Source organism: Mugil cephalus, chromosome 2 (assembly GCF_022458985.1).
Source record: "Mugil cephalus isolate CIBA_MC_2020 chromosome 2, CIBA_Mcephalus_1.1, whole genome shotgun sequence".
In the NCBI taxonomy this organism is placed as follows: Eukaryota; Metazoa; Chordata; class Actinopteri; order Mugiliformes; family Mugilidae; genus Mugil; species Mugil cephalus.
The window spans coordinates 28,181,022-28,208,927 of record NC_061771.1 but is presented as its reverse complement, the minus strand read 5'-3'; the positions used below and the strand labels follow the sequence as shown (position 1 = coordinate 28,208,927).

At 40.6% G+C, this 27,906-nt stretch overlaps 1 protein-coding gene and 2 long non-coding RNA genes across 4 annotated transcripts in view; 1 reads left to right on the top strand and 2 right to left on the bottom strand.

The window, feature by feature from the left end:
• LOC125003711 (selection and upkeep of intraepithelial T-cells protein 2-like) overlaps positions 1-27,906 on the top strand; it is a 148,949-nt gene that overhangs the window by 83,517 nt on the left and 37,526 nt on the right. The gene's annotated exons all lie outside the window — the stretch shown is intronic.
• On the bottom strand, positions 9,518-10,995 carry LOC125003737. The gene is made up of 3 exons (XR_007112264.1): positions 10,948-10,995; positions 9,919-9,979; positions 9,518-9,651 (listed from the first exon to the last, which is right to left on the bottom strand). It is a non-coding gene; the product is annotated as an uncharacterized LOC125003737 (long non-coding RNA).
• Positions 23,089-23,930, bottom strand: LOC125003741. The gene is made up of 2 exons (XR_007112268.1): positions 23,587-23,930; positions 23,089-23,413 (listed from the first exon to the last, which is right to left on the bottom strand). It is a non-coding gene; the product is annotated as an uncharacterized LOC125003741 (long non-coding RNA).

Below are 27,906 nucleotides of genomic sequence, written 5' to 3'. Positions count from 1 at the left end.
GTGGGTGAACATTTAGTCCTCAAAGTTAGAAGCAGAACAAATGGGCAAATATGAGGATTTCAGTGAGTTTAACGAGGGACAAATTGTGATGGCTAGACAATTAGTTTGAGTTTGCTGTGATGACATGGCCTCCAAATTCCCAGGTGAGTATCTGTGGGTTGTGCTGAACAAACTAGTCTGATCTATGGAGTCACCACCATGCAACACAGAAAGAGCTGAACCTGGACTCAAACCTAGACCCAGACCTTCTCGTGTTGAGGCATCAGTGTTAACCACCACACCTATGTGCCATCTTAGAATAACTTCTACTTTGAAATAGAAGAGTCATGTCTGAGGTTTTGTTGCATCTGTAAAAAGAAGATATTTCTTAGTACTCTCACTCTTCACTTGTTTTAACCATGTGCTGTATTTATTTATTTTATTATCAGGACTTAACATTAAATATTCAAAGATGTTTACACTGATCAAATGACTTCCTGGATTTGTTCTGTGGTACAGTTCACATCTACAGTTCAGTATATGGTTAATAATCAGTTCTGTTCACATGCTCTGATCTCTCTCACCTCTATAGCCTCCACAGGTTCATTTGGTTCAGTCCCACAGCTGAAGAGTTTCTTCTTCGTGGATGGAATCCAAGAAATAAGACGAATAAATACAAATCTAAAAGTAAATGACTGAAATGTAAAATAAAAAAAAAAGAAACAGACTTACCTCATACACAGAATCAAAAGAAGCAGAGGAATCAGCACCAGCACCACCAAAGTTAATCTGATGACATTCAGTATTACTGGTAATTTTCCTACAAATGGACAAACACTGATATGAGGTCTTTGTGTCTCAGTAATAGAGTTGGTTGTTTAGATTGATCGAAGGAAAACAGACCAGTCTATAAAAAAAAACTGACAGGAGATGTTATTGTTTTAGAATTACTCGTGGTTTTCTCTGTAGTGACTTGTTGATAATCTCTGATGCAGTAAACTGATATTTTAATGTTTATTTACCTACTACAACAATCAGACATAAAGTGATGGAGTTATGACGTCCTCTTCTGTTCTGGGCTTCACAGTAATAACTCCCTCTGTGTTCAGGCCTGAAGTCAGTGATGGTGAAGATCTGTCCTGAAGCTTTTGGTGAGTCTTCATTCTCCTTGTACCAGGTGTAGTTAGCTGCTGGGTTAGCATCACTGCTACAGGTCAGAGTCACTGAACTACCCTCCACTATCTCACCAGATGGACTCACTGATACAGAGGGAAGCTTTGGAGCATCTGGAGGAGAATATAGAGAGAAGCTGCTCAGTCATTTTTAGCTGTACTGAAAGATCACAGTCTGAACTCCAACTGTATCATCTTTAACTTTTAAATCAAGCTGACAACAGATCTTTTGATGTTTACTTACACTGGACGTCTATGAATACAGACACAGTCTGTTGATCCTCAGACTTGCAGTAGTAGATCCCTGTGTCCTCAGAGCTGATGGAGGTGAAATGATAAATACCTCCTGGTCCCAGAGGAAGTGGTTGGTTACCTTTGTACCAGGTGTAGTTAGCTGCTGGGTTAGCATCATTCCTACAGGTCACAGTCACTGAACTACCCTCCACTATCTCACCAGAGGGACTCACTGATACAGAGGGAAGCTTTGAAGGATCTGGAGATAGATGGAGATTATTATGTTGTTGTAACGTGAAGTTTCTGAAGGTTTTTCTGTCAGTTAAAGTGGAACTCAAACACTTTAAAGCAAACCTGATGTTAATCTTGAGAGTTACATCGCGCAGTTTGTGCAAGTTTACTTCATTTCTAGAAATATGTCAAGATCAGTGTCTCTCTGAAGTAAAACACCCAAAATAACTGTCCAGTATGATACAGTGTCTAGTAGAGGTATGACAGCCAGAGTGAAGTAAACTCACAGACTGAAGGAGAGCGGTAATCCTCATGTCCACTGAAAGCACAGGAGACTGTGTCTCCAGGAGAAAAGTTGTCTGTCAAAGTAGAAGTTTGCTGTGTCCTGATTCTCTGTTGGTTCTTGAACCAGACGTAAAGACGACCAGCTGGACTGCAGCTGCTGAGACACTTGAGCTCTGCCTCAGTTTGAGACTGATGGACTGATATTATTCTGGTCACCTGCACCTGCAGAGCTGCACATGACAACACAACAGTAATGTCACATCTGTTTAAATACTCAATGCACAGATACATCCACCTACACAGTTAGAGTTCATCAGTACCTGTGACAGTCAGAGTTGTTCCAGGTAAAACACTTCTCCATTCAAACCATCGTGTCTTGAATTTGAAGTGATACTCAGATGAATCACTCTTTCTCAGCTTAGTGATTCTCAGAGTGGATCTTCTTGTCTCTGGTTCAAGGACCTGAACACGACCTGAATACTTGGAGTCTTTACTCAGGTCCTCAGGCTGTGAGGGATTCATCCGCTGACGACTACGATCAGAACGGAACCAGAACTTTGACACAACAGAATAATAATGACTGTATGTGGAGGAAATGTCCACTGATGAACCTTTGATGGCACAGATGCTTCTGTCAGTGTAAGTCACTTTGTAGCAGGTTTGATGAAGGACACCTGAAAGAAGAAGAAGAAGAAATGATTTGAATAGCATTTAAACCTAACCCTGCAGAGATCAAAAAAGAGAAGAGGAAGAGGAAGTGTGGTTTTCTGAAACATAGACACTGATGGTTGGTTCAGAGATGACACTGAGTTAGTGGAAGACTGAAGTAAACTCACATTGTGGAGGAGAGGGAAACTTCTCAGATCCTTTAACAGCACAGGAAACACTGTCTTCCCAATCAAACTGTTCGTTAATTGAATCAATGTCTTTCTTCATGTTCACTCCATTCTTGTACCAGACGTAGGAATCATCAGATAGACGACACCTGCTCTGACACTTCACCACTGCCCAGCTAGGATATGATGTTGGATCTCTTTTATTGACCTCTACATGGAGAACTGAAGTGAACAGAGAAATATCATTTTAACTGTTGTCACCCATTAAATAAACACAGTCATCAATAGTTCAGTAACAGTAATGACATGTTTCACATCTGACATATGTGGAGGAGAAATTCTTGCCTGAGACAGTCAGAGTGACTCCAGGTGAACCAGTATATTTCCCTCCTGGTTGGTTTGTTGTGAATCTGAACTTGTACTCAGCTGAGTCTTTCTCTCTAAGGTCTGAGATTCTCAGAGTGCACTTGTTCTCATCACAGTGATACTGAACACGACCTGAAAACTCTGCCTCTGTCATCAGATCCACAGGTTCACCACCTTCCATTTTAGTAAACCATACAGCTTTTTCAACCACGGTGACGTTGTCATTTATTCTGGATGGGTACGTGTAGCTGCAGCTTATTTCCACTGTTGATCCTTCTACAGCACAGATCTGAGTAGAAGAGTAAGTCACTCCATGATCAGTCTGACCAAGTACCACTGGAACACAGAGAACATCAGAGACCACAATTAACTGTTGTGCTTTAAAAATATGATTTCTACAGTTAATGTGTACGTGAGCTGAGGCAGGACGTCACACTCTCTGAGGATGCAGTGAAGGAACAGTGATGATTTAACATGAGAGACATGAGACAGATGAACTGAAGAGGACAAACGGAAGAGGACAAGTTCAGAGAAAAAGGAAGTGACATAGAAATGAAAGTAGTTTTTGTTTTTTTACATTGCTGCGTGAAGTGCAGTGTGAACTCCTTTCACACAGTATAACTTGTGTTTCTTTTCATGATAAATGATAATTGTAATGATACATTTATTGCATGTACATATCAGAGACATGTTGAATTATTGAAGGTGATTTGAAATTATTTAATGACTTCATGATCAATAATAAATCAACTGAATGATGAACGTTAAAGAATCTCATGTTTAACTCAATAATCAGCTCTGCAGTAACAGAATTAAAACCAATATTTCACAGAGTTTAACAGTCTGGTTTATGTCTGTGTTCATTCTAACAGGAAGTATTTATTCACTACAACAAGCAGCTACAGCTTCAGTGAAATGTGAAAAACAGAAACTCAAAGTACCTGATGAGGAGAGAAGGAAGACGACAAATCCAGCTTCTGCTACTTTAAACCTCATGTTGGTGGCTCCTCTCTCTGCTGTGTCTGCAGGTAAAACACATCAGCTGTTAAATAACATCCACTACGGTTACCTAGTGTCTGAACGGAGCAACATGAATGTGCTCACAAAGAAGGATGTGACCTGAAGGCAGACTCTGTTCTCCATCCTGTCGCTGTGGTGAAGAAGTGTCAATGATTCAAGAGTTTCGTTCTTCTAAAAATAATGTGTGAGAGTGAACAGTTGTCTCATTTGTCAGTAATCTCCCTGTAATCAAGAGAGAATTTAGCTTTAGGTTTTTAAATAATTCCATGATTATTGTTTTGCATATTAAGTCAAATATGTCAGTAATTAACATACACAGTCATGATGTGTTGTGACAGTGTGATCTCACTGTTTGTGTTGTTTTCTCTTCTTGTCAAGTTAAACTGAGGAGTTTTAATCAGTAAAGACATGGTTGATTGTGTTACGATGAACATTTCATGTGGAACAGTTTATGTCAGACTCTACTTTTATGTAGGGATGGATGATCGAGGTTTAGTTTGAAGCTTCAAAAAGTGGTTCATTACTCGAGGTTTCAGTGACATCGTGTTCGAGTAGGACATCTAGTGGTGGATAACATGAAGTGCAATCTAGACAGAAGAGAAATTCACATGTGACACTTATTGGTTCATGAATCGTTTGGGATTTGATTCACCATTCACATTACTGTTTGACTACACTACATGATTGTGTGGCTTTAAGGTGACACAGTAAAACATGAAATAAACATCATGTCGTGTTTCTTATTTGGCGTGTTCCTAATGTAGTTAAAGTCTTAAAGTTATGTAATTTTGCTTCATTTTATTGTGCCAATAGTATTTCTCTCAGAGAGATTTTCAAAAATGAGCCATAATGGCCGATTGTTGTCTCTTTGTAATACCACAAGACTTTTTTTGTAATACATTGTGAGTTTTTCAGTTTGGCCAGAAGGAGGCAGTGTGGAGCTTTGCTTCATTCATTGGCTCCATATAAAAATCTAGAATTGAATTTAAAAATCCTCCTCCTTACATACGAGGCCCTGAAAGGCCTAGCTCCATCATATCTGAAAGACCTCATAGAACCATATTCTCCCAACAGATAACTACGATCTCTAAGTGCAGTCTACTTGTGGTTCCTACAGTTTCTAAAAGTAGAAGGGAGGTAGAGCCTTCAGCTATCAGGCTCCTCTCCTGTGGAACCAGCTCCCAGTTTGGGTTCTGGAGGCAGACACCGTCTCTACTTTTAAGGTCAGGCTTCAGACTTTCCTTTTTGACAAAGCTTATAGTTAGTGCTGGACTTAACCATCCCTTAGTTATGCTGCTATAGGCCTAGGCTGCAGGGGAAGATGCACTGAGGACATGTCCTCTCCTCTCTCTTCTCTGGCTCCTGCCCTCTAATATTTATAATTTATTTTCTATCTCTTATAATTTATTTTCTGTTACTAATCACTGTGTCTCACTCTCTCCCTTCCCCTCCCCTCCATCTTGTTGTGAGGGTCTCTGGTCTGGAGTGCGGAATATCTGACCTGTGGAGTTCTAAGCTACATCTGCTGCTGTGGCCTCATCAACCAGCCCAGTCTTCATGGTCTGGAGTCTGTGTATCGACCTGTGGAGCTCCATAAACTACATCTGCCCAGTCTTCATGGCCTCCTCCAGTTGTCCACTCCTACCAGATGAACAATTCACCAACCGGCCCATGATTCCTGTTATACTCACAAACTGTCACATACGATCATCAGCTATGTGTTATATCATTAGATTCTATGTGTTTCCTTCAGCTTGATGTATGTATCTTTTTCTTGAATTGAATTGAACAGAACCATCATCAGCTTCATCTTCATCCAGAACTCACCTGCAACCAGACGTGTCAATCATACAGCCCACAGGCCAAAAACCCTGCACGGTGTCTAATCAGGCCCAGAGCATGAATTTGCAAAGCGTCAATTTTTTTTTTTTCATTTTTCTTTTTTTTTTTAAATCTTAATTACCTTAAAGTCCAACTATTATAGTCCACTTTATTCATTTATTTTATCAGTGGTTTAACTGTCAGGAGGTTGGGGTCAGTGAGGGTGCATTTCAGGGAGGGGGGGGCAGTCCGTTGATCATCCAGAGGAAAGACACTTCTTGGACGTGGCTTCATGGACGCAGTGCTGCTTCCAACAAGCAGGGAAGTGGACCACAGATGATCTTGCTGGCTGTCTTCACAGTTCTGTTCAACTGCTTTTTATTTACATTTTCGCAGCAGTTGCCAAACCAGGAGGTGAAACTGTGGGTGGAGGATGCTTTCCACAGTACCTCTGTAGGATTGGGATGAAATATGAGGTGGGGAGGATGGTTTTCCTGAGTCTGTGGAGGGTGATGTGAGGTCATCAGCAATGTGGACACCGAGGTATTTCACACTACTGGTCCTCTCTACAGCAGATCCATCAATCATTAGGGGTGCATGTTGTCATTTGCAAGGTTCACTTCTTCTGCTCAAGGTGTGACAGTGAGAGGTGGAGCATGGTGGTAGTTGCATCTTCTGGAGCTCTGTGGGCTCTGTATGAGTACTGTAGTGGATCTAGATCTACAGGGAGACATTTCTTTATGTGTTGCATTACCAGGCGTTGAAAGCATTTCATCATAGGTGTGAGAGCCACAGGGTGAAAATCAGAGAGGTCTGTAGGGGTTTTCTGTACAGGTATGATGTTGGTGATCTTAAGACAGGTTGGCACCACATGCTGGAGGAAGATGATAAAAAGTCTGTGAACATCTCCTTCAGTTCTTCAGTCCAGTCTTTAGGACACGTCCCCCAGATGTTATCAGGTCCTGCAGCCTTAAGTGTCACAGGACCAGTCAGAAATCTTCAACAACTAATAAACTTTCGCCCTCTGCTGCAGGAGAGGGAATTGCAGCCATATCCTTTACTAGTGATATTTTGAACTCTACCGTTTGGTGATATGTTATAATGGCATTTTTTTTTTTTTTTTTTTTTTTTTTTGTGTGTGTGAGGGGATTATTCAGCTACAATTTAGTCGTCACCTGTTTCTTGTCAGGTGCTGTGGTTCCCTCTCTCACTTGCTACTACATTTTTGTTGTGAATGTTTCTATGTTGAATCCAATGACAAACACATCCTCTTATTCACAAAATTAAAATACCACCCATGATTCCAAACCTAACAGCTCACAAATTTTCCTGAATACCGAACATTGCTTCACATTATCCACTGATTCAATAGAAACAAAGGAATTAGCATCAGGACCACGGGAGGCAGCATACTGATAATTATTATGGTTGTGAAATTCGTTAGAAATTGAGATCTTGTAAAGAGAAGTCAGGCATTTATTACATGTACAATCACACACTGGTCCGTCTGTCTTTTAATCATCTGATCAATGACATAAAAACAGTACAACAAACATAAATCATATGAGAGATGGAGTCATGACATAAATGACATGACTGTAATAAACACCTACTCTGTTCAGCTCTGCTATCAGTGATGATGAAGATCTGTCCTGACGCTGTTGTTGAATCTTCATTCATGTCAGCTCGAAGCAATAAACCACGTAGTGTAGTTGAACAGTTATGAGAAATGGCCTATCAAATCCCAAATGATTCATGAACCAATAAGTGACATGTGTGAATATATCTAGATAGCACTTCATGTTATTGACCACTAGATGTCCTACACGACCACGGTATCACCGAAGCCTCGAGGAATTAACCTTTTTGTTGGATGTTCAAACAAATCCCTTTATCATCCATCCTTATGTAAAAGGCTAAACAGGCCGTTGTACGGTGGATCAATGACCCGCTGCTAACCTGCAGTTTTAGGACACACCTTTAAGGATAGGTAAGGGATGGAAAAGAATTATATAGGGCATGGTTATAACTATTTCATTTTCTAGAGTGGAAAGTTTTATCATCATGAGTAATTGTTAACAGAGAAAATCAAATTAGAACAAAACATTTTTGTTCATGAAGTGACTGTTCAAAATCTTTATCATCATAAACCTGTTTATTTACAGCTGAACTCCTCAACTTTTTGCATATTGTTGTCCTCTGCTGCAGTAAAAGGGTAACTGCAACTATGTCCAAACTACAGGTTTGAGTTCAAGCGTTCGATTCAACATGTTTATTTTTTGAAGAATTCATCTTTCTCTGCATCTGTATTACTCAAAACCTAATATACACGGGCCAGGCATAACATAACAAGACAAATTGTGATGGCTGGACAATTAGTGCAGACCATGTACACCCCTTCATAGAATCAGTATACCCTGATGGCTGGAGTCTCTTTCAATAGGAGGTTCAACTGGAGATTATTGTAGCATTAAGTGAGTTTTCTTGGTAGCATTACTAAAGTAAAAGTTAGTATCTCATTCATCTGGGCTTTAAGCAACAATCACATGAGTACAGACTTCTCAGACTTGCAGTAGTAGGTCCCTCTGTCTTCAGAACTGATGGAGGTTAAATGATAAATTGATTCTGATCCATTAATCAGTGTTTGGTTCTCCTTGTACCAGGTGTAGTTTGCATCACTGCTACAGTTGAGATTCACTGAACTACCCTCCACTACCTCATTAAGAGCATCATTAGTATCATGCAGAATATGGGTTTTCTTTAATGTTGACTACATAAGTCTTGTACAAACATGCACCTATTGAATACACAACATATTTTCCAAATGTTTAGTTCTGGTTAGATCAGGTAAACACCTCCCTGTATGCACACAAAACAAACCACAGTTAAATGGTTCCAGTCTGATCCCAGCCTCAATGTGAACACTGTCTAGCAAGAGGTCAGACCCAGAATGCAAGAGACCTAGAGCTCAAGTAAAGTTAACAAAATCCAGTTTATTACTAAAGCTAAGGCAGGAGAATACAAAAACAAAAATTCAAGAAGGCAAACTACAGGAGTTGAAAACTCCAGGGAAGGAAGTCACATGAAGAAGAAAAAGACACAGAAACTGAACAAATTCTCACAACAGGAGGTTTCCCTCTCTAAACTTTCAGTTCAAATGCTGGCACAGACCAACTAATGTGAAATTATCTTGCACTGGAGGGAAGTCACAGCAATCCTTTTAAAGAGCACTGATTGGTGATTGGCTGCAGCTGGATCAGGTGGTCCCACCAGTCTCCTGCCCAGGTGAGCCTAATGAGCCTAATGAGGTGATAGGGAGAGAACAAAAACAAGGAAGTGGAAGGACAGGAAAAGCAGGACCATGAGGTCTCTGCTGCCCCCCCAACTAACAACACCCTATTGCCAGACACCACAGGACACCCTCAGAAGGTCCATGTCCATTTTCTGATGAATTACAAATGTTTGGAAGGTGGTTTATGATGTTATGCCTGATCGGTATGTAGTTGTATTTAAAAAAGTTTTGTCAGATAACACAACAACAGATATTCTCTCCTGTGAAGAGCTGCTCACCTGCGGTTGCTGGGTCTGACTGCCGTGTAAACACAATCCTCTTCATATCTGCGCAGATCAGCTGATGTGAAGTTGGAGTAGACCTGGTTTTCCTGGGTTGTAGCAAGCTGTACACTGGCATAGTGAATTTCATCAGTCTGTAGACCACATGGACAAGAGAACATCATTTTAATTGCATTGCTGATCACAGACATAATTAACTCCAGAGGACTAAGGCCAGTAAATAAGATTTTTACAGCACAGTAGCATGAGGTCAGTAAAATGTCCAAGCCATGTCCAGCCAGGACTGCACCGTGACTTAACGTGGGTACACATGGAATAATGTGAAAGAAGGGATGTGGAATTGGGGTTTCAATGAATAATTACGTATTGGCCTGTACTTACTGGTACTATTTAATTCTCACCTCTTCTCTGCCGACTGGTGTCTGTTCAATCTCTGATCTTTGTTTCAAGTGCATCAGTCTTCTGATGAGAAAATAAACATAAATACAAAATAAATGGAGTTAATATAAACTTAAGTTTGGAGACCACCCCCATATCATTCTAATTTCCCATGCTTACCTAGACAACTGTGTCCTAACCCTATCTCTTTCTCTCTCTATTTCTCTTCAACCTTTCATTAACAGAACCTGGATAAGGATGCAAAGCTTCCTGAGATATGTCCTCACCCTGAGTCTCAATCCCAAGGTTCCTCTATCATCAGCCATCTCGTGCCCCCTTCAAGTCTTCCCATCAACCCTTTTTCATCCCATCCTCTTTACTCATTTTCATCCCCCTTTCTCTTATCCCTATGACCCTTTTCATCCCATCCCCTCGACCCCTTTATACTCCCTCTGAATACTCTTCAAACGTTCTCATCTCTACATCCATTTCTCTCACTACCTGTCTACCAATAGGCATGCATGTTTTCAAAAATAAAATCTGTTCGCACTTAACATTTAACAATAACAAGCGTCACATGTGATCGTACATCTTTAAGTACGATTGTGAAGATGACACTGACACAGCTCTTTTTAAATACTAGCCTGTTCCTGGAGCTCCAAAGCATCTAGTCCTCTAATCTTCATAGAACTGTCTCTCAGAACCTGATCACTATCCTTTTTGGGGCCGTGCCTTGATCTGTGCCATGTTTTTCTTCACAAGCTTGAACAGCAGCATAGGCAGGATGTACATGCTTTCACAACTGAGGCAAAATCACTTTAATATCCTTTATCGAATATTCAAAATGATTAATTTTTCAACAACTTCATGTCCTTATGTTCGGATGAGAGATTTAAAAGAAGTAATGTTAATTAGTGCATTCACCAGAGCTGAATAACTTTGATAGCAACGCTGGAGGCATCTGAACATTGTTTTAAGAGTGTTAAGAAAAACAAGGATGTTTAGTTTAAGGTGCACAGCAAATATACCGTGTTGCAAAAGAAGCCGCTCACCTGAAGTAGCGTAGGAGAAAGAGTATTATGGCGATCAGCAGGACAGCAGCAAATGATAGAGCAACTGGAAATTTCCATGAATCTAGAAAAAAACAATGAAAGGCAAACATGAATTCTTAAAAAAAAATAAAGTTTTCTGATGTAAGGACGTGTGTTTTTCAGTGTAAATATCCAAGTGAAGATAAGCATTTAAGTATCTTACAGTTAAGTCATTGGTTGTAACCTAATGACCCAAAATAAGATGAGGTGACTCCAGGTTAATAAAGATGTTTGAAACATTTACTGAAACATGCACACACAGTTAGTAGGTACAACAACTGACCCCCTCCACTAGAGGGCAGTATACATTCACTAACACAACATTTTTTTTGTTTTTTGTTTTACTGTCAACTCAGTATGAAACACATTTCTCTTTCTTTCACTGCATAACAGTATTGTTGTTGTGTCATTGTCTTACAACTAAGGAGTCTCAACTGAAATTATTCTCTCTAATTAATTTTCTGGGGAACCATCGACAGGACGACATCAGTGGCCATGTGTTTCCCAAGCACAAGCACCATGGTCTCAATCAGATCTCTCACATCTCTCAATGGCTGCGTTTTCTCTGCCAGCTGAGGTACATACTTCCTGAGATGGTTCACCATGCCCAGGAAACGTCTCAACCGCTCTTAACTTGTTTGGATCAATTCTGATGCCATGAGCGTTGATAACTTGACCCAGGAATTTGGCTTTTGAACATTCACATTTCTCAGCACTCCATTCCCCCTACAGTCTTTTAAGCCCTTTCTAAAGGTGAGCATCATGGATTGTCTGAGCATAGACCAGCACATCATCCATCTGGCACAGCACTCCAAGCCCTCCAGTATTTTCATCCTCAGTTGGAAGTGCTGTGGTGCTGAAGGGATATCAAAGCATAAGCACTTGAGGCAGAATCATCATAATCACCATATAAGACTTTGTCAGACCTCTGCAATGGGGAGAAAGCTTTACATGCAACATACTCTGATTCAGGGAGAACTGTTATGTTTGCCATTGTGTCTATCTTGAGCTGTTTTCTATCTTTAGTTCTGTCCACCCACCCCATAATCAGAGTCTAGTGAGTTAACTGAGCACACAAAAACGCATCTTCCTCTGAATGACTTTTTGGTGGCACTTCAATTTCTCCTACTGTTCTGTTCCTGCACACTCTGGTGTAATCACCTCTCACTGTTACAGTTTTCATCATGAGCAGGACATTGTTGTTTACTGTGCACAGACGCTCACCTGCACCTCTTTCACACGCTTCCCTTGTCCGGCTGGATTGCACTTACACTTTATCTTTGTTCTTAGCACAGCTTTTCTACTGAAAACGAACATTTGTATTCGTGTCTAGTACTTGTTGCTTTGTCACTCTTTCACTCTGTTGTGCACAAGTAACGGCTCATTCCAGACTGAGTTCTGCATACATTTGAAGCTTCTCCGATAGCTTTTTATCACGAACTTCGACGTCAAGGTACCAGAGCCACAGTGCTCCTTCCACTTGGGCCACTCCTCTGGTTTCAAGATGTCAAATTTTTTGATGGTTGTGGATTCTGGTATCATTCCATACTAGCTTCTTCCTGTTCTAGTCTTACATAACAAGCTGACTCCAACAGTTGTTGCTCGCCAAAAGTTGGAAGTTACTTCTTGTAAATCTGCAACACAGGTTCCTTCTAATTCAAACACACTCCTGACACCATGTTATGTCATTATTTGTGACCTAATGACCCAAAATGAGAAGAGGCAACACCGGGTCAACAGCGATGCTTGGAACTTTACTAAAATGTGCACATGTGGTTAGTAGGTACAACAACTGACCCCGTCCACTGGTGGGCAGTATACATTCAATAACAAAACACTTACTTGCTATGAAAGTCAGGTGTAAGGTGGAGTTATGATATTTTCTTCTCTTCTGGGTTTCACTGTAATAATTCCCACTGTGTTCACGTCTGCTATCAGTGATGGTGAAAATCTGTCCTGAAGCTTTTGGTGAGTCTTCATGTCAGCTCAAAGCCATACAACCATGTAGTGTAGCTGAACAGTAACGTGCATGGCGAATTAAATCCTAAACGATTCATAAACCAATAAGTGATAAGTGTGGAATCCAACCCTCTCGATTACACTTCATATTATTGACCACTAGATGTCCTACTCGACCGCGGTATCACTGAAGCCTTGGGTAATGAACCATTTTTTGAAACTTCAAACTAAACCTCGATCATCCATCCCTACATAAAAGTTCAAAAAGGCCGTTGTATGGTGCATCAATGACCCGCTGCTAAATAGGACACACCTTTAAGGATAGACAAGAGCTGGTATTAGAATGATATGGGGCGTGGTTATAATTACTTAATGCACAGAGTGGAAAGTTATATCATGATAATGAGAAATTGTGAAGAAAGACAACATCAGAACAAAACATTATGTTTATTAAGGAATCTTTATTATCATAAAACTGTTTATTTACAGCTGAAATCCACAACTTCTTGCATATTGTCGCCCTCTGCTGCAGTGAGAGGGAACTGCAACGATGTCCACACTACAGGTTTGAGTTTGAGCTTTCTGTTCAACATGTTTATTTTGAAGATTTTATCTTTCTCTCTCTCTGAATTACTCAGAACCTAAATGTATAATATACACAGACCAGGCATAACATCATGACCCCTTATAGGTAAAGTAAATAACACAGATCATCTCTCTTGATCATGGCACCTGTTTAGTGGGTGGGTGAACATTTAGTCCTCAAAGTTAGAAGCAGAACAAATGGGCAAAATATGAGGATTTCAGTGAGTTTAACGAGGGACAAATTGTGATGGCTAGACAATTAGTTTGAGATTGCTGTGATGACATGGCCTCCAAATTCCCAGGTGAGTATCTGTGGGTTGTGCTGAACAAACTAGTCTGATCTATGGAGTCTCCACCATGCAACACAAGGCAGCTCTTAAATATCGGCTGCTAACATCTTTGTGCCAGATACCACAGCACACCTTCAGGGATCTAGTGGAGTCCACGCCTCAATGAGTCAGGGATGAGGACCAACACAATATAAGGAAGGTGGTCATAATGTTATGCCTTTTTTTATTAATCCGTTACTCAAACCACAAATTCAACAAAAGGTGAAAACTAAGAGAGAAACAGTGTAAAACTAACTGAAATATAAAGAGAAAAACTATTTCGAGAGAAAAAAGAAATATAAAGAAAATCAAACTGCACAACAAAAGGTACCAGAACACATCATCATGTCATGTAAATTGTGACATGTCAGATCTGGAGTAACTCATCATCTCATTGTCTAGTATTTAGTATCTCATCCTCAGAGTAGCAGAGGTCTATCTCAGGACTAACACAGAGAGACAAACAAACATTTATGCAGACACAGGGAGAACAGTGAACTCCACACACAAAGAGCCGAACCTGGACTCAAACCTGGACCCAGACCTTCTCGCGTTGAGGCATCAGTGCTAACCGCCTATATACCACCCTGGAATAACTTCTACTTTGAAATCGAAGAGTCATGTCTGAGGTTGTGTTTGCATCTGTAAAAAGAAGATATTTCTCAGTACTCTCACTCTTCACTTGTTTTAACCATGTGCTGTATTTATTTATTTTATTATCAGGACTTAACATTAAATATTCAAAGATGTTTACACTGATGAAATTACTTCCTGGATTTGTTCTGTGGTACAGTTCACATCTGCAGTTCAGTATGTGGTTTAATAATCAGTTTCTGTTCACATGCTCTGATCTCTCTCACCTCTATAGCCTCCACAGGTTCATTTGGTTCAGTCGCACAGCTGAAGAGTTTCTTCTTCCTGGATGGAATCCAAAAAAACGAGACGACGGATGAATACAAATTTAAAAGTAAAGGACTGAATTGTAAATAAAAAAAAAAGAAACAGACTTACCTCATACACAGAATCAAAAGAAGCAGAGAAATCAGCACCAGCCACCACCAAAGTTAATCTGATGACATTCAGTATTACTGGTAATTTTCCTACAAATGGACAAACACTGATATGAGGTCTTTGTGTCTCAGTAAAAGAGTTGGTTTGTTTAGATTGATCGAAGGAAAACAGACCCGTCTATAAAAAAATCCTGACAGGAGATGTTATTGTTTTAGAATTACTCGTGGTTTTCTCTGCAGTGACTTGTTGATAATCTCTGATGCAGTAAACTGATATTTTAATGTTCATTTACCAACTACACCAACCAGGTGTAAGGTGGAGTTATGACGTCCTCTTCTGTTCTGGGCTTCACAGTAATAACTCCCTCTGTGTTCAGGTCTGAAGTCAGTGATGGTGAAGATCTGTCCTGAAGCTTTTGGTGAGTCTTCATTCTCCTTGTACCAGGTGTAGTTAGCTGCTGGGTTCGCATCACTGCTACAGGTCAGAGTCCCTGAACTACCCTCCACTATCTCACCAGATGGACTCACTGATACAGAGGGAAGCTTTGGAGGATCTTGAGGAGAATATTTGAGAGAAACTACTCAGTCAATTTTAGCTGTACTTAATCATAGTCTTGAACTCCAACTGTATCATCTTCAACTTTTAAGTCCAGCTGACAACCCGATCTGCTGATGTTTACTTACACTGGACGTCTATGAATACAGACACAGACTGTTGATCCTCAGACTTGCAGTAGTAGATCCCTCTGTCCTCAGAGCTGATGGAGGTGAAATGATAAATACCTCCTGGTCCCAGAGGAAGTGGTTGGTTTCCTTTGTACCAGGTGTATTTAGCTGCTGGGTTAGCATCACTGCTACAGGTCACAGTCACTGAACTACCCTCCATTATCTCACCAGAGGGACTCACTGATACAGGTGAAAGCTTTGATGGATCTGGAAATAGATGGAGATTATTATGTTGTTGTAACGTGAAGTTTCTGAAGGTTTTTCTGTCAGTTAAAGTGGAACTGAAACACTTTAAAGCAAAACCTGATGTTAATCTTGAGAGTTCCATTGCGCAGTTTGTGCAAGTTTACTTCATTTCTAGAAATATGTCAAGATCAGTGTCTCTCTGAAGTAAAACACCCAAAATAACTGTCCGATATGATACAGTGTCTAGTAGAGGTATGACAGCCAGAGTGAAATAAACTCACAGACTGAAGGAGAGCGGTAATCCTCATGTCCACTGAAAGCACAGGAGATGGTGTCTCCAGGAGATAAGTTGTCTGTCAAAGTAGAAGTTTGCTGTGTCCTGATTCTCTGTTGGTTCTTTGAACCAGACGTAAAGACGACCAGCTGGACTGCAGCTGCTGAGACACTTGAGCTCTGCCTCAGTTTGAGACTGATGGACTGATATTATTCTGGTCACCTGCACCTGCAGAGCTGCACATGACAACACAACAGTAATGTCACATCTGTTTAAATACACAATGCACAGATACATCCACCTACACAGTTAGAGTTCATCAGTACCTGTGACAGTCAGAGTTGTTCCAGGTAAAACACTTCTCCATTCAAACTGTCGTGTCTTGAATTTGAAGGTGATACTCAGATGAATCACTCTCTCTCAGGTTAGTGATTCTCAGAGTGGATCTTCCTGTCTCTGGTTCAAGGACCAGAACACGACCTGAATACTGGGAGTCTTTACTCAGGTCCTCAGGCTGTGAGCGATTCATCCACTGATGACTACGATCAGGACTGAACCAGAACTTTGACACAATAGCATCATCATAATTATAATGACTGTACGTGCAGGAAATGTTCACTGATGAACCTTTGATGGCACAGATGCTTCTGTCAGTGTAAGTCACTTTGTAGCAGGGTTGATGAAGGACACCTGAAAGAAGAAGAAGAAGAAATGATTTGAAAAACATTCAAATCCAACCCACAGAGATCAAAGAAGAGAAGAGGAAGAGGAAGTGTGGTTTTCTGAAACATAGACACTGATGGTTGGTTCAGAGATGACACTGAGTTAGTGGAAGACTGAAGTAAACTCACATTGTGGAGGAGAGGGAAACTTCTCAGATCCTTTAACAGCACAGGAAACACTGTCTCCATATTCAAAGTATTGTTCAATCGAATCAGTGTTTTTGTTCATGTTCACTCCATTCTTGTACCAGACGTAGGAACGAGCAGATAGACGACACCTGCTCCGACACTTCACCTCTGCCCAGCTAGGATGCCATGTTGGAGATGTTTTCTTGGCCTCTACATGGAGAACTGAAGTGAACAGAGAAATATCATTTTAACTGTTGTCACCCATTAAATAAACACATTCATCAGTAGTTCAGTAACAGTAATGACATGTTTCACATTTGACATATGTGGAGGATAAATTCTTACCTGAGACAGTCAGAGTGACTCCAGGTGAACCAGTATTATTTCCCTCCTGGTTGGTTTGTTGTGAATCTGAACTTGTACTCAGCTGAGTCTCTCTCTCTAAGGTCTGAGATTCTCAGAGTGCACTTGTTCTCATCACAGTGATACTGAACACGACCTGAAAACTCTGCGTCTGTCATCAGATCCACAGGTCACCACCTTCCATTTTAGTAAACCATACAGCTTTTTCAACCACGGTGAAGTTGTCATTTATTCTGGATGGGTACGTGTAGCTGCAGCTTATTTCCACTGTTGATTTCCCTTCTACAGCACAGATCTGAGTAGAAGAGTAAGTCACTCCATAACCAGTCTGACCAAGTACCACTGGAACACAGAGAACATCAGAGACCACAATTAACTGTTGTGCTTTAAAAAGATGATTTCTACAGTTAATGTGTACGTGAGCTGAGGCAGGACGTCAAACTGATGTAACATGAGAGACATGAGACAGATGAACTGAAGAGGACAAACGGAAGAGGACAAGTTCAGAGAAAAAGGAAGTGACATAAAAATAGAAGTAGTATTTTAACATAGCTGCGTGAAGTGCAGTGTGAACTCCTTTCACACAGTATAACTTTTGTTTCTTTTATAATAACTAATAATTGTGATGATACATTTATAATATATACATGTGAGAGACATGTTGAATGATTGAAGGTGATTTGAAGTCATTGTAATGACTTTATGATCAATGAAACATTTTAATCAACGAATTATCTTCATAAAACGACACAGTGACTAAATTCATTAAAATTGTGGAACATTTGATGAAATGTAAATGAAATAAACAGCTCTGCAGTAACAGAAATCAAACTTCACGGGCTTTAACAGTCTGGTTTATGTCTGTGTCCATTCTAACAGGAAGTATTTATTCACCACAACAAGCAGCTACAGCTTCAGTGAAATGTGAAAAACAGAAACTCAAAGTACCTGATGAGGAGAGAAGGAAGACGACAAATCCAGCTTCTGCTACTTTAAACCTCATGTTGGTGGCTCCTCTCTCTGCTGTGTCTGTAGGTAAAACACATCAGCTGCTAAATAACATCCACTACGGTTACCTTGGGTCTGAACGGAGCAACATGAATGTGCTCACAAAGAAGGATGTGACCTGAAGGCAGACTCTATTCTTTGTCCTGTCGCTTTGGTCAAGAAGTGTGAATGATTCAAGAGTTTCGTTCTTCTAAAAATAATGTGTGTGCGTGAACAGTCGTCTCATTGTCAGTAATCTCCCTGTCATCAAGGGAGCATTTAGCTTTAGGTTTTTAAACAATTCCATGATTATTGTTTTGCATATTAAGTCAAATATGTCAGTAATTAACATACACAGTCATGTTGTGTTGTGACAGAGTGTGATCTCACTGTTTGTGTTGTTTTCTCTTCTTGTCAAGTTAAACTGAGGAGTTTTAATCAGTAAAGTGGTTGGTTGTGGTACAATGAACATTTCATGTGGAACAGTTTATGTCAGACTCTACTTTTATGTAGGGATGGATGATCGAGGTTTAGTTTAAAGCTTCAAAAAGTGGTTCATTACTCGAGGCTTCAGTGACACCGTGTTCGAGTAGGACATCTAGTGGTTAATAATATGAAGTGCAATCTAGACAGAAGAGAAATTCACATGTGACACTTATTGGTTCATGAATCGTTTGGGATTTGATTCACGATTCAAATCACTGTTTGACTACACTACATGATTGTGTGGCTTTAAGATGACACAGTAAAACATGAAATAAACATCATGTGGTATTTCATATTTAACGTGTCTAATTGTAGTTAAAGTCTTAAAGTCATGTAATTTTGTTTCATTTTATTGTGCCAATAGCATTTCTGTCAGAGAGATATTCAAAAATGAGCAATGGTGGTAGATTGTCTCTTTTTAATACTACAAGACTTTTTTTTATGATACATTGTGAGTGTTTCAGTTTTGCCAGAGGGAGGCAGTGTGGAGCTTTGCTTCATTCATTCAGTCTATAATTCAAAGGCCTAGTTCCATCATATCTGAAAGCCTTCATACCTCCATATTCTTCCAACAGATAACTACGATCTCTAAGTGCAGGTCTACTTGTGGTTCCTAGAGTTTCTAAAAGTAGATTGGGAGGTAGAGCCTTCAGCTATCAGACTCCTCTCCTGTGGAACCAGCTCCCAGTTTGGGTTCTGGAGGCAGACACCGTCTCTACTTTTAAGGTCAGGCTTCATATTCTCCTTTTTGACAAAGCTTATAGTTAGTGCTGGACTTAACCATCCCTTAGTTATGCTGCTATAGGCCTAGGCTGCAGGGGGACAATGCACTGAGGACATGTCCTCTCCTCTCTCTTCTCTGGCTCCTTCCCTCTAATATCTTATCATTTTATTTTCTATGTCTTATAATTTACTTACTGCTGTCTCACTCTCCCTTCCCCTCCCCTCGCCTCCATATTGTTGTGAGGGTCTCTGGTCTGGAGTGCTTAATATCTGACCTGTGGAGTTCTAAGCTACATCTGCTGTCGTGGCCTCATCAACCAGCCCAGTCTTCATGGTCTGGAGTCTGTGTATCAGACCTGTGGAGCTCCATAAACTACATCTGCCCCAGTCTTCATGGCCTCCTCCAGTTGTCCACTCTTACCAGATGAACAATTCACCAAAAGGCCCATGATTCCTGTTATACTCACAAACTGTCACATAAGATCATCAGCTATGTGTTACATCATTAGATTCTACCTGTTTCCTTCAGCTTAATGTATGTATCTTTTTCTTGAATTGAATTGAACAGAACCACCCTCTTCTTAACGAGCCGCGAAAGCGTCGACATATCGTACCAGCAACTCATCATCAGCTTCACCTTCATCCAGAACTCACCTGCAACCAGACGTGTCAATCATACAGCCCACAGGCCAAAAACCCTCCACGGTGTCTAATCGGGCCCAGAGCATGAATTGAAAAGCTTAATTTTTTTATTTCTTTTTTTTTTTTTTTTTTTTTAATCTCATTACCTTAAAGTCCAACTATTATAGTCCACTTTATTCATTTATTTTATCAGTGGTTTAACTGTCAGGAGGTTGCGGTCAGTGAGGGTGCCTTTCAGGGAGGGGGGGCAGTCCGTTGATCATCCTAAGGAAAGACACTTCTTGGACGTGGCTTCATGGACGCAGTGCTGCTTCCAACAAGCAGGGAAGTGGACCACAGATGATCTTGCTGGCTGTCTTCACAGTTCTGTTCAACTGCTTTTTATTTACATTTTCGCAGCAGTTGCCAAACCAGGAGGTGAAACTGTAGGTGAGGATGCTTTCCACAGTACCTCTGTAGAACTGGGATGAAATACGAGGTGGGGAGTATGGTTTTCCTGAGTCTGTGGAGGGTGATGTCAGGTCATCAGCAATGTGGACACTGAGGTATTTCACACTACTGGTCCTCTCTACAGCAAGTCCATCAATCATTAGGGGTGCATGTTGTTGTTTGCAAGGTTCACTTCTTCTGCTGAAGGTGTGACAGTGAGAGGTGGAGCATGGTGGAAGTTGCATCTTATGGAGCTCTGTGGGCTCTGTATGAGTACTGTAGTGGATCTAGATCTACAGGGAGACATTTCTTTATGTGTTGCATTACCAGGCGTTGAAAGCATTTCATCATAGGTGTGAGAGCCACTGTGTGAAAATCAGAGAGGTCTGTAGGGGTTTTCTGTACAGGTATGATGGCGGTGATCTTAAGACAGGTTGGCACCACTGCTGGAGGAAGATGATAAAAAGTCTGTGAACACCTCATTCAGTTGTTCAGTCCAGTCTTTAGGACACGTCCTCAGATGTTATCAGGTCCTGCAGCCTTAAGTGTCACAGGACCGGCCAGGAATCTTCAACTACTTCTTAACTGTTGCCCTCTGCTGCAGGGAGAGGGAATTGCAACCATGTCCAAACTAGTGATATTTTGAACTCTACCGTTTGGTGATATGTTATGTTGGCATTTTTTTTTTTTTTTTTTTTTTTTTTTTTTTGTGTGTGTGTGTGAGGGGATTATTCAGCTGCAATTTAGTCGTCACCTGTTTCTTGTCAGGTGCTGTGGTTCCCTCTCTCACTTGCTACTACATTTTTGTTGTGAATGTTTCTATGTTCAATCCAATGACAACACATCCTCTTATTCACAAAATTAAAATACCACCCATGATTCCAAACCTAACAGCTCACATATTTTCCTGAAAACCGAACATTGCTTCACATTATCCACTGTTTCAACAGAAACAAAGGAATTAGCATCAGGACCACGGGAGGCAGCATACTGATAATTATTATGGTTGTGAAATTCTTTAGAAATTGAGATCTTGTAAAGAGAAGTCAGACATTTATTACTTGTACAATCACACACTGGTCATCTGTCTTTTAATCATCTGATCAATGACATAAAAACAATAACATAAAACATGAAATCATACAAGAGATTGAGTCATGACATCCTCTTCTGTTCTGGTCTTTACTGTAATAACATCTACTCTGTTCAGGTTTGCTATCAGTGATGGTGAAGATCTGTCCTGACGCTTTTGTTGAATCTTCATTCATGTCAGCTCGAAGCAATAAACCACGTAGTGTAGTTGAACAGTGATGAGCATGGCGTATCAAATCCCAAATGATTCATGAACCAATAAGTGACATGTGTGAATATATCTAGATAGCACTTCATGTTATTGACCACTAGATGTCCTACTTGACCACGGTATCACTGAAGCCTCGAGGAATAAACCATTTGTTGGATGTTCAAACAAACCTTTTATCATCCATCCTTATGTAAAAGGCTAAACAGGCCATTTTATGGTGGATCAATAACCCCCTGCTAACCTGCAGTTTTAGGACACACCTTTATGGATAGGTAAGGGATGGAAATAGAATTATATAGGGCATGGTTATAATTATTTCATTTGCAGAGTGGAACGTTTTATCATCATGAGTAATTGTTAACAGAGAAAATCAAATTAGAACAAAACATTTTGTTCATGAAGTGACTGTTTAAAATCTTTATCATCATAAACCTGTTTATTTACAGCTGAACTCCTCAACTTCTTGCATATTGTCGCCCTCTGCTGCAGTAAGAGGGAACTGCAACTATGTCCAAACTACAGGTTTGAGATCGATCAACGTGTGTATTTTTTGAAGAATTCATCTTTCTCTGCATCTGTATTACTCAAAACCTAATATACACGGGCCAGGCATAACATAACAAGACAAATTGTGATGGCTCGACAATTGGTGCAGACCATGTACACCCCTTCATAGAATCAGTATACCCTGATGGCTGGAGTCTCTTTCAATAGGAGGTTCAACTGGAGGGTATTGTAACATTAAGTGAGTTTTCTTGGTAGCATTACTAAAGTAAAAGTTAGTATCTCATTCATCTGGGCTTTAAGCAACAATCACATGAGTACAGACTTCTCAGACTTGCAGTAGTAGGTCCCTCTGTCTTCAGAACTGATGGAGGTTAAATGATAAATTGCTTCTGATCCATTAATCAGTGTTTGGTTCTCCTTGTAACAGGTGTAGTTAGCATCACTGCTACAGTTGAGATTCACTGAACTACCCTCCACTACCTCATTAAGAGCATCATTAGTATCATGCAGAATATGGGTTTTCTTTAATGTTGACTACATAAGTCTTGTACAAACTTCCCATGCACCTATTGAATACCCAACATATTTTTCAAATGTTTAGTTCTGGTTAGATCAGGTAAACACCTCCCTGTATGCACACAAAACAAACCACAGTTAAATGGTTCCAGTCTGATCCCAGCCTCAATGTGAACACTGTCTCGCCAGAGGTCAGACCCAGAATGCAAGAGACCTAGAGCTCAAGTAAAGTTAACAAATCCAGTTTATTACAACAACTAAGCAGGAGAATACAAAAACAAAAATTCAAGAAGGCAAACTACAGGAGTTGAAAACTCCAGGGAAGGAAATCACACAAAGAAGAAAAAGACACAGAAACTGAACAAATTCTCACAACAGGAGGTTTCCCTCTCTAAACTTTCAGTTCAAATGCTGGCACAGACCAAGTAATGTGAAATTATGCGTCACTGGAGGGAAGTCACAGCGATCCTTTTAAAGAGCACTGATTGGTGATTGGCTGCAGCTGGATCAGGTGGTCCCACCAGTCTCCTGCCCAGGTGAGCCTAATGAGCCTAATGAGGTGATAGGGAGAGAACAAAAATGAGGAAGTGGAAGTACAGGAAAAGCAGGACCATGACAATATGTTTCCAGTTGTTAGTCTGGTCAACAAAGTAAAACGTATAAATGAAATGTTGCTGCTTTAATCTTGGCCGTGTCTGTCTGAATGAATGTCTTTTAATCTCACTCTGCAGAACCGTGATGTCTTCACACTCTGTGGTTTTTGTCAACCCTGCTGTACACCGGGTCCTCCACAGCTGCCTGATCGGTAGATCTAGGAAGGAAATGACAAAATTGGAAACAAGATCTTAGAAGTACTAATGAAAACTAAAACTCATGCAATATATGAAATATACACCGATCAGTCAGAACATTATGACCACTGACTGGAGTGAATAAGATTGAGCATCTTGTAATAATTCAGTGTTCTGCTGGGAAACTCTTGGACCTGGTAGGGTCACAAGGCGTTGACCTGGCCTCCAAATTCCCTAGATCCCAAACTGATCAAGTGCTTGTGGGATGATCCACAGAGGCCTCTGCCCCCCCAACTAACAACACCCTATTGCCAGAAACCACAGGACACCCTCAGAAGGTCCATGTCCATTTTCTGATGAATTACAACTGTTTGGAAGGTGGTCATAATGTTATGCCTGATCGGTATGTAGTTGTAGTTAAAATGTTTTGTTAGATAACACAACAACAGATATTCTCCCCTGTGAAGAGCTGCTTACCTGCGGGTGCTGAGTCTGACTGCCGTGTAAACACACTCCTCTTCGTATCTGCGCAGATCAGCTGATGTGAAGTTGGAGTAGACCTGGTTTTCCTGGGTTGTAGCAAGCTGTACACTGGCATAGTGAATTTCCTCAGTCTGTAGACCACATGGACAAGAGAACATCATTTTAATTGCATTGCTGATCACAGACATAATTAACTCCAGGGTACTAAGGCCAGTAAATAAGATGTTTACAGCACAGTAGCATGAGGTCAGTAAAATGTCCAAGCCATGTCCAGCCAGGACTGCACCGTGACTTAACGTGGGTACACATGGAATAATGTGAAAGAAGGGAGGTGGAATTGGGGTTTCAGTGAATAATTACGTATTGGCCTGTACTTACTGGTACTATTTAATTCTCACCTCTTCTCTGCCGACTGGTGTCTGTTCAATCTCTGATCTTTGTTTCAAGTGCATCAGTCTTCTGATGAGAAAATAAACATAAATACAAAATAAATGAAGTTAATATAACTTAAGTTTGGGAGACCACACCCCATATCATTCTATTTCCCATGCTTACCTAGACAAGTGTGTCCTAACCCTATCTCTCTCTCTCTCTCTCTCTCTCTCTCTCTCTATTTCTCTTCAACCTTTCATTAACAGAACCTGGATAAGGATGCAAAGCTTCCTGAGACATGTCCCCACCCTGAGTCTCAATCCCAGGGTTCCTCGATCATCAGCCGTCTTGTGCCCCCTTCAAGTCTTCCCATCAACCCTTTTTTATCCCATCCTCTTTACTAATTTTTATCCCCTTTTCTCTTATCCATATGACCCTTTTCATCCCATCCCCTCGACCCCTTTACATTCCCTTTGAATACTCTTCAAACCTTCTCATCTCTACATCCATTTCTCTCACTACCTGTCTACCAATAGGCATGCATGTTTTCAAAAATAAAATCTGTTCTCACTTAACATTAACATTAACAAGCGTCACATGTGATCGTACATCTTTAAGTACGATTGTGAAGATGACACTGACACAGCTCTTTTTAAATACTAGCCTGTTCCTGGAGCTCCAAAGCATCTAGTCCTCTAATCTTCATAGAACTGTCTCTCAGAACCTGATCACTATCCTTCTTGGGACCGTGCCTTTATCTGTGCCATGTTTTTCTTCACAGCTTGAACACCAGCATAGGCAGGATGTACATGCTTTCACAACTGAGGCAAAATCACTTAATATCCTTTATCGAATATTCAAAATGATTAATTTTTCAATAAATTCATGCCCTTATATTAAAGGAGTAATGTTAATTAGTGCATTCACCAGGGCTGAATAACTTTGATAGCAACGCTGGAGGCATCTGAACATTGTTTTAAGAGTGTTAAGAAAAACAAGGATGTTTAGTTTAAGGTGCACAGCAAATATACCGTGTTGCAAAAGAAGCCGCTCACCTGAAGCAGAGTAGGAGAAAGAGTATTACGGCGATCAGCAGGACAGCAGCAAATGATAGAGCAACTGGAAATTTCCATGAATCTAGAAAAAAACAATGAAAGGCAACCATGAATTCTTAAAAAATAAAGTTTTCTGATGTAGGGACGTGTGTTTTTCAGTGTAAATATCCAAGTGAAGATAAGGATTTAAGTATCTTACTGTTAAGTCATTGGTTGTAACCTAATGACCCAAAATAAGATGAGGTGACTCCAGTTTAATAAAGATGTTTGAAACATTTACTGAAACATGCACACACAGTTAGTAGGTACAACAACTGACCCCCTCCACTAGAGGGCAGTATACATTCACTAACACAACATTTCTTTGTTTTACTGTCAACTCAGTATGAAACACATTTCTCTTTCTTTCATTGTATAACAGTATTGTTGTTGTGTCATTGTCTTACAACTAAGGAGTCTCAACTGAAATTATTCTCTCTAACGAATTTTCTGAGGAACCATCGACAGGACGACATCAGTGGCCATGTGTTTCCCAAGCACAAGCGCCATGGTCGTATTAATCTCATGTGCAGTCTATGGTTCCTTGTTGGGAGTTTGTCCAGGCAAACACAACTGCCTGTTGAGCTCAGTTGTAATGTTGTCAAAAAGCCTGTTGCTGGGGTTGTCCCCATGTCCACACATTTTTTTCTCAGATCTCTCAATGGCTGCGTTTTCTCTGCTAGCTGAGGTAGATACTTCCTGAGATGGTTCACCATGTCCAGGAATCGTCTCAACCGCTCTTAACTTGTTTGGATCAGTTCTGATGCCATGAGCGTTGATAACTTGACCCAGGAATTTGGCTTTTGAAAATTCACATTTCTCAGCACTCCATTCCCCCTACAGGTCTTTTAAGCCATTCTAAAGGTGAGCCATCATTGGATTGTACTGAGCTAGACAAGCACATCATCCATCTGGCACAGCACTCAGTAAGCCTCAGTATTTTTGACATCTCAGTTGGATATCGGGAGTGTTGTGGTGCTGAAGGAATATCATATGCATAAGCACCTTGAGGGCAGACCATCATAATATACCAGTATAAGACTTGTCAGACCTCTGCAATGGTGAGAAAGCTTTACATGCATCATATCTGATTCAGGGAGAAAAAGAGAACTGTTATGTCTGCCTTGTGTTATCTTGAGCTGTTTTTATCTTTAGTTCTGTCACCCAACCATAATCAGGTCTAGTGAGTTAACTGAGGCACAAAAATGCAACATCTTCTCTGAATGACTTTTTTGGTGGCAGTTCATATTTGTCTCCCTTACTGTTCTGTTCCTGCAGTCTCTCTTGGTGTGGGGAATCACCTGTCTCACTGTTACAGTTTTCACATGTGCAGGGACATTGTTGTTTTTACTGTGCACAGACGCTGACTGCACCTCTTTCATCGACGTCGCTCCCTTGTCTGGCTGGATTGCACTTTACACTTTTATCTTTTTGTTCTTTGCACAGGCTTTTCTACTGAAAAGGAACATTTGTATTCGTGTCTAGTACTTGTGCTTTGTACTCATTTTCACTCTGTGTGCAAAGTTTACACGCTCTTTCCAAGACTGAGTTCTTGCCATGCATTTGAAGGCTTCTGCCGATAGCTTTTTATCATGAAAGCCACTTAGACGAAGTTCCAGAGCCACAGTGCCCGCTCCTTCCAACTTGGGACCACTCCTCTGGTTTCAAGATTGTCAAATCTTTGATGGTTGTGGAGTCTGATATCATTCCATACTAGCTTTTTCGCGTGCTAGTCTTACTTAGCAAGCTTGACTCAACAGTTGTTGATCGCAAAAAGTTGGAAGTTTCCTTCTTCCAAATCTGGCAAACGCAGGTCCCTTCTAATTCAAACACACTGCATGGACACATGGTATGTCATTAGTTGTGACCTAATGACCCAAAATGAGAAGAGGCGGGACACCGGGTCAACAGTGTTGATTTGGAACTTTACTAAAATGTGCATTGTGGTTAGTAGGGGTAAACACTGGACCCCGTCACTGGTGGGTAGTATATATTCACTAACAAAACACTTACTTGCTATGAAAGTCGATGTAAGGGGAGTTATGACGGTCCTCTTCTGTTCTGGGCTTCACAGTAATAAATCCTCTGTGTTCAGGTTCTGAAGTCAGTGATGGTGAAAGTTCTGTCCTGAAGCTTTTGGTTGATTCTTCATTCTCATTGTACAAGGTGTAGTTAGCTGTGGGTTAGCATCAAGCGTACAGGTCAGAGTCACTGAAATCTACCCTACCACTATCTTCACCAGATGGATCTCACTGATTCAGAGGGATATTGTCTTTGTGGTAGGATCGGAGGAGTATATAGAGT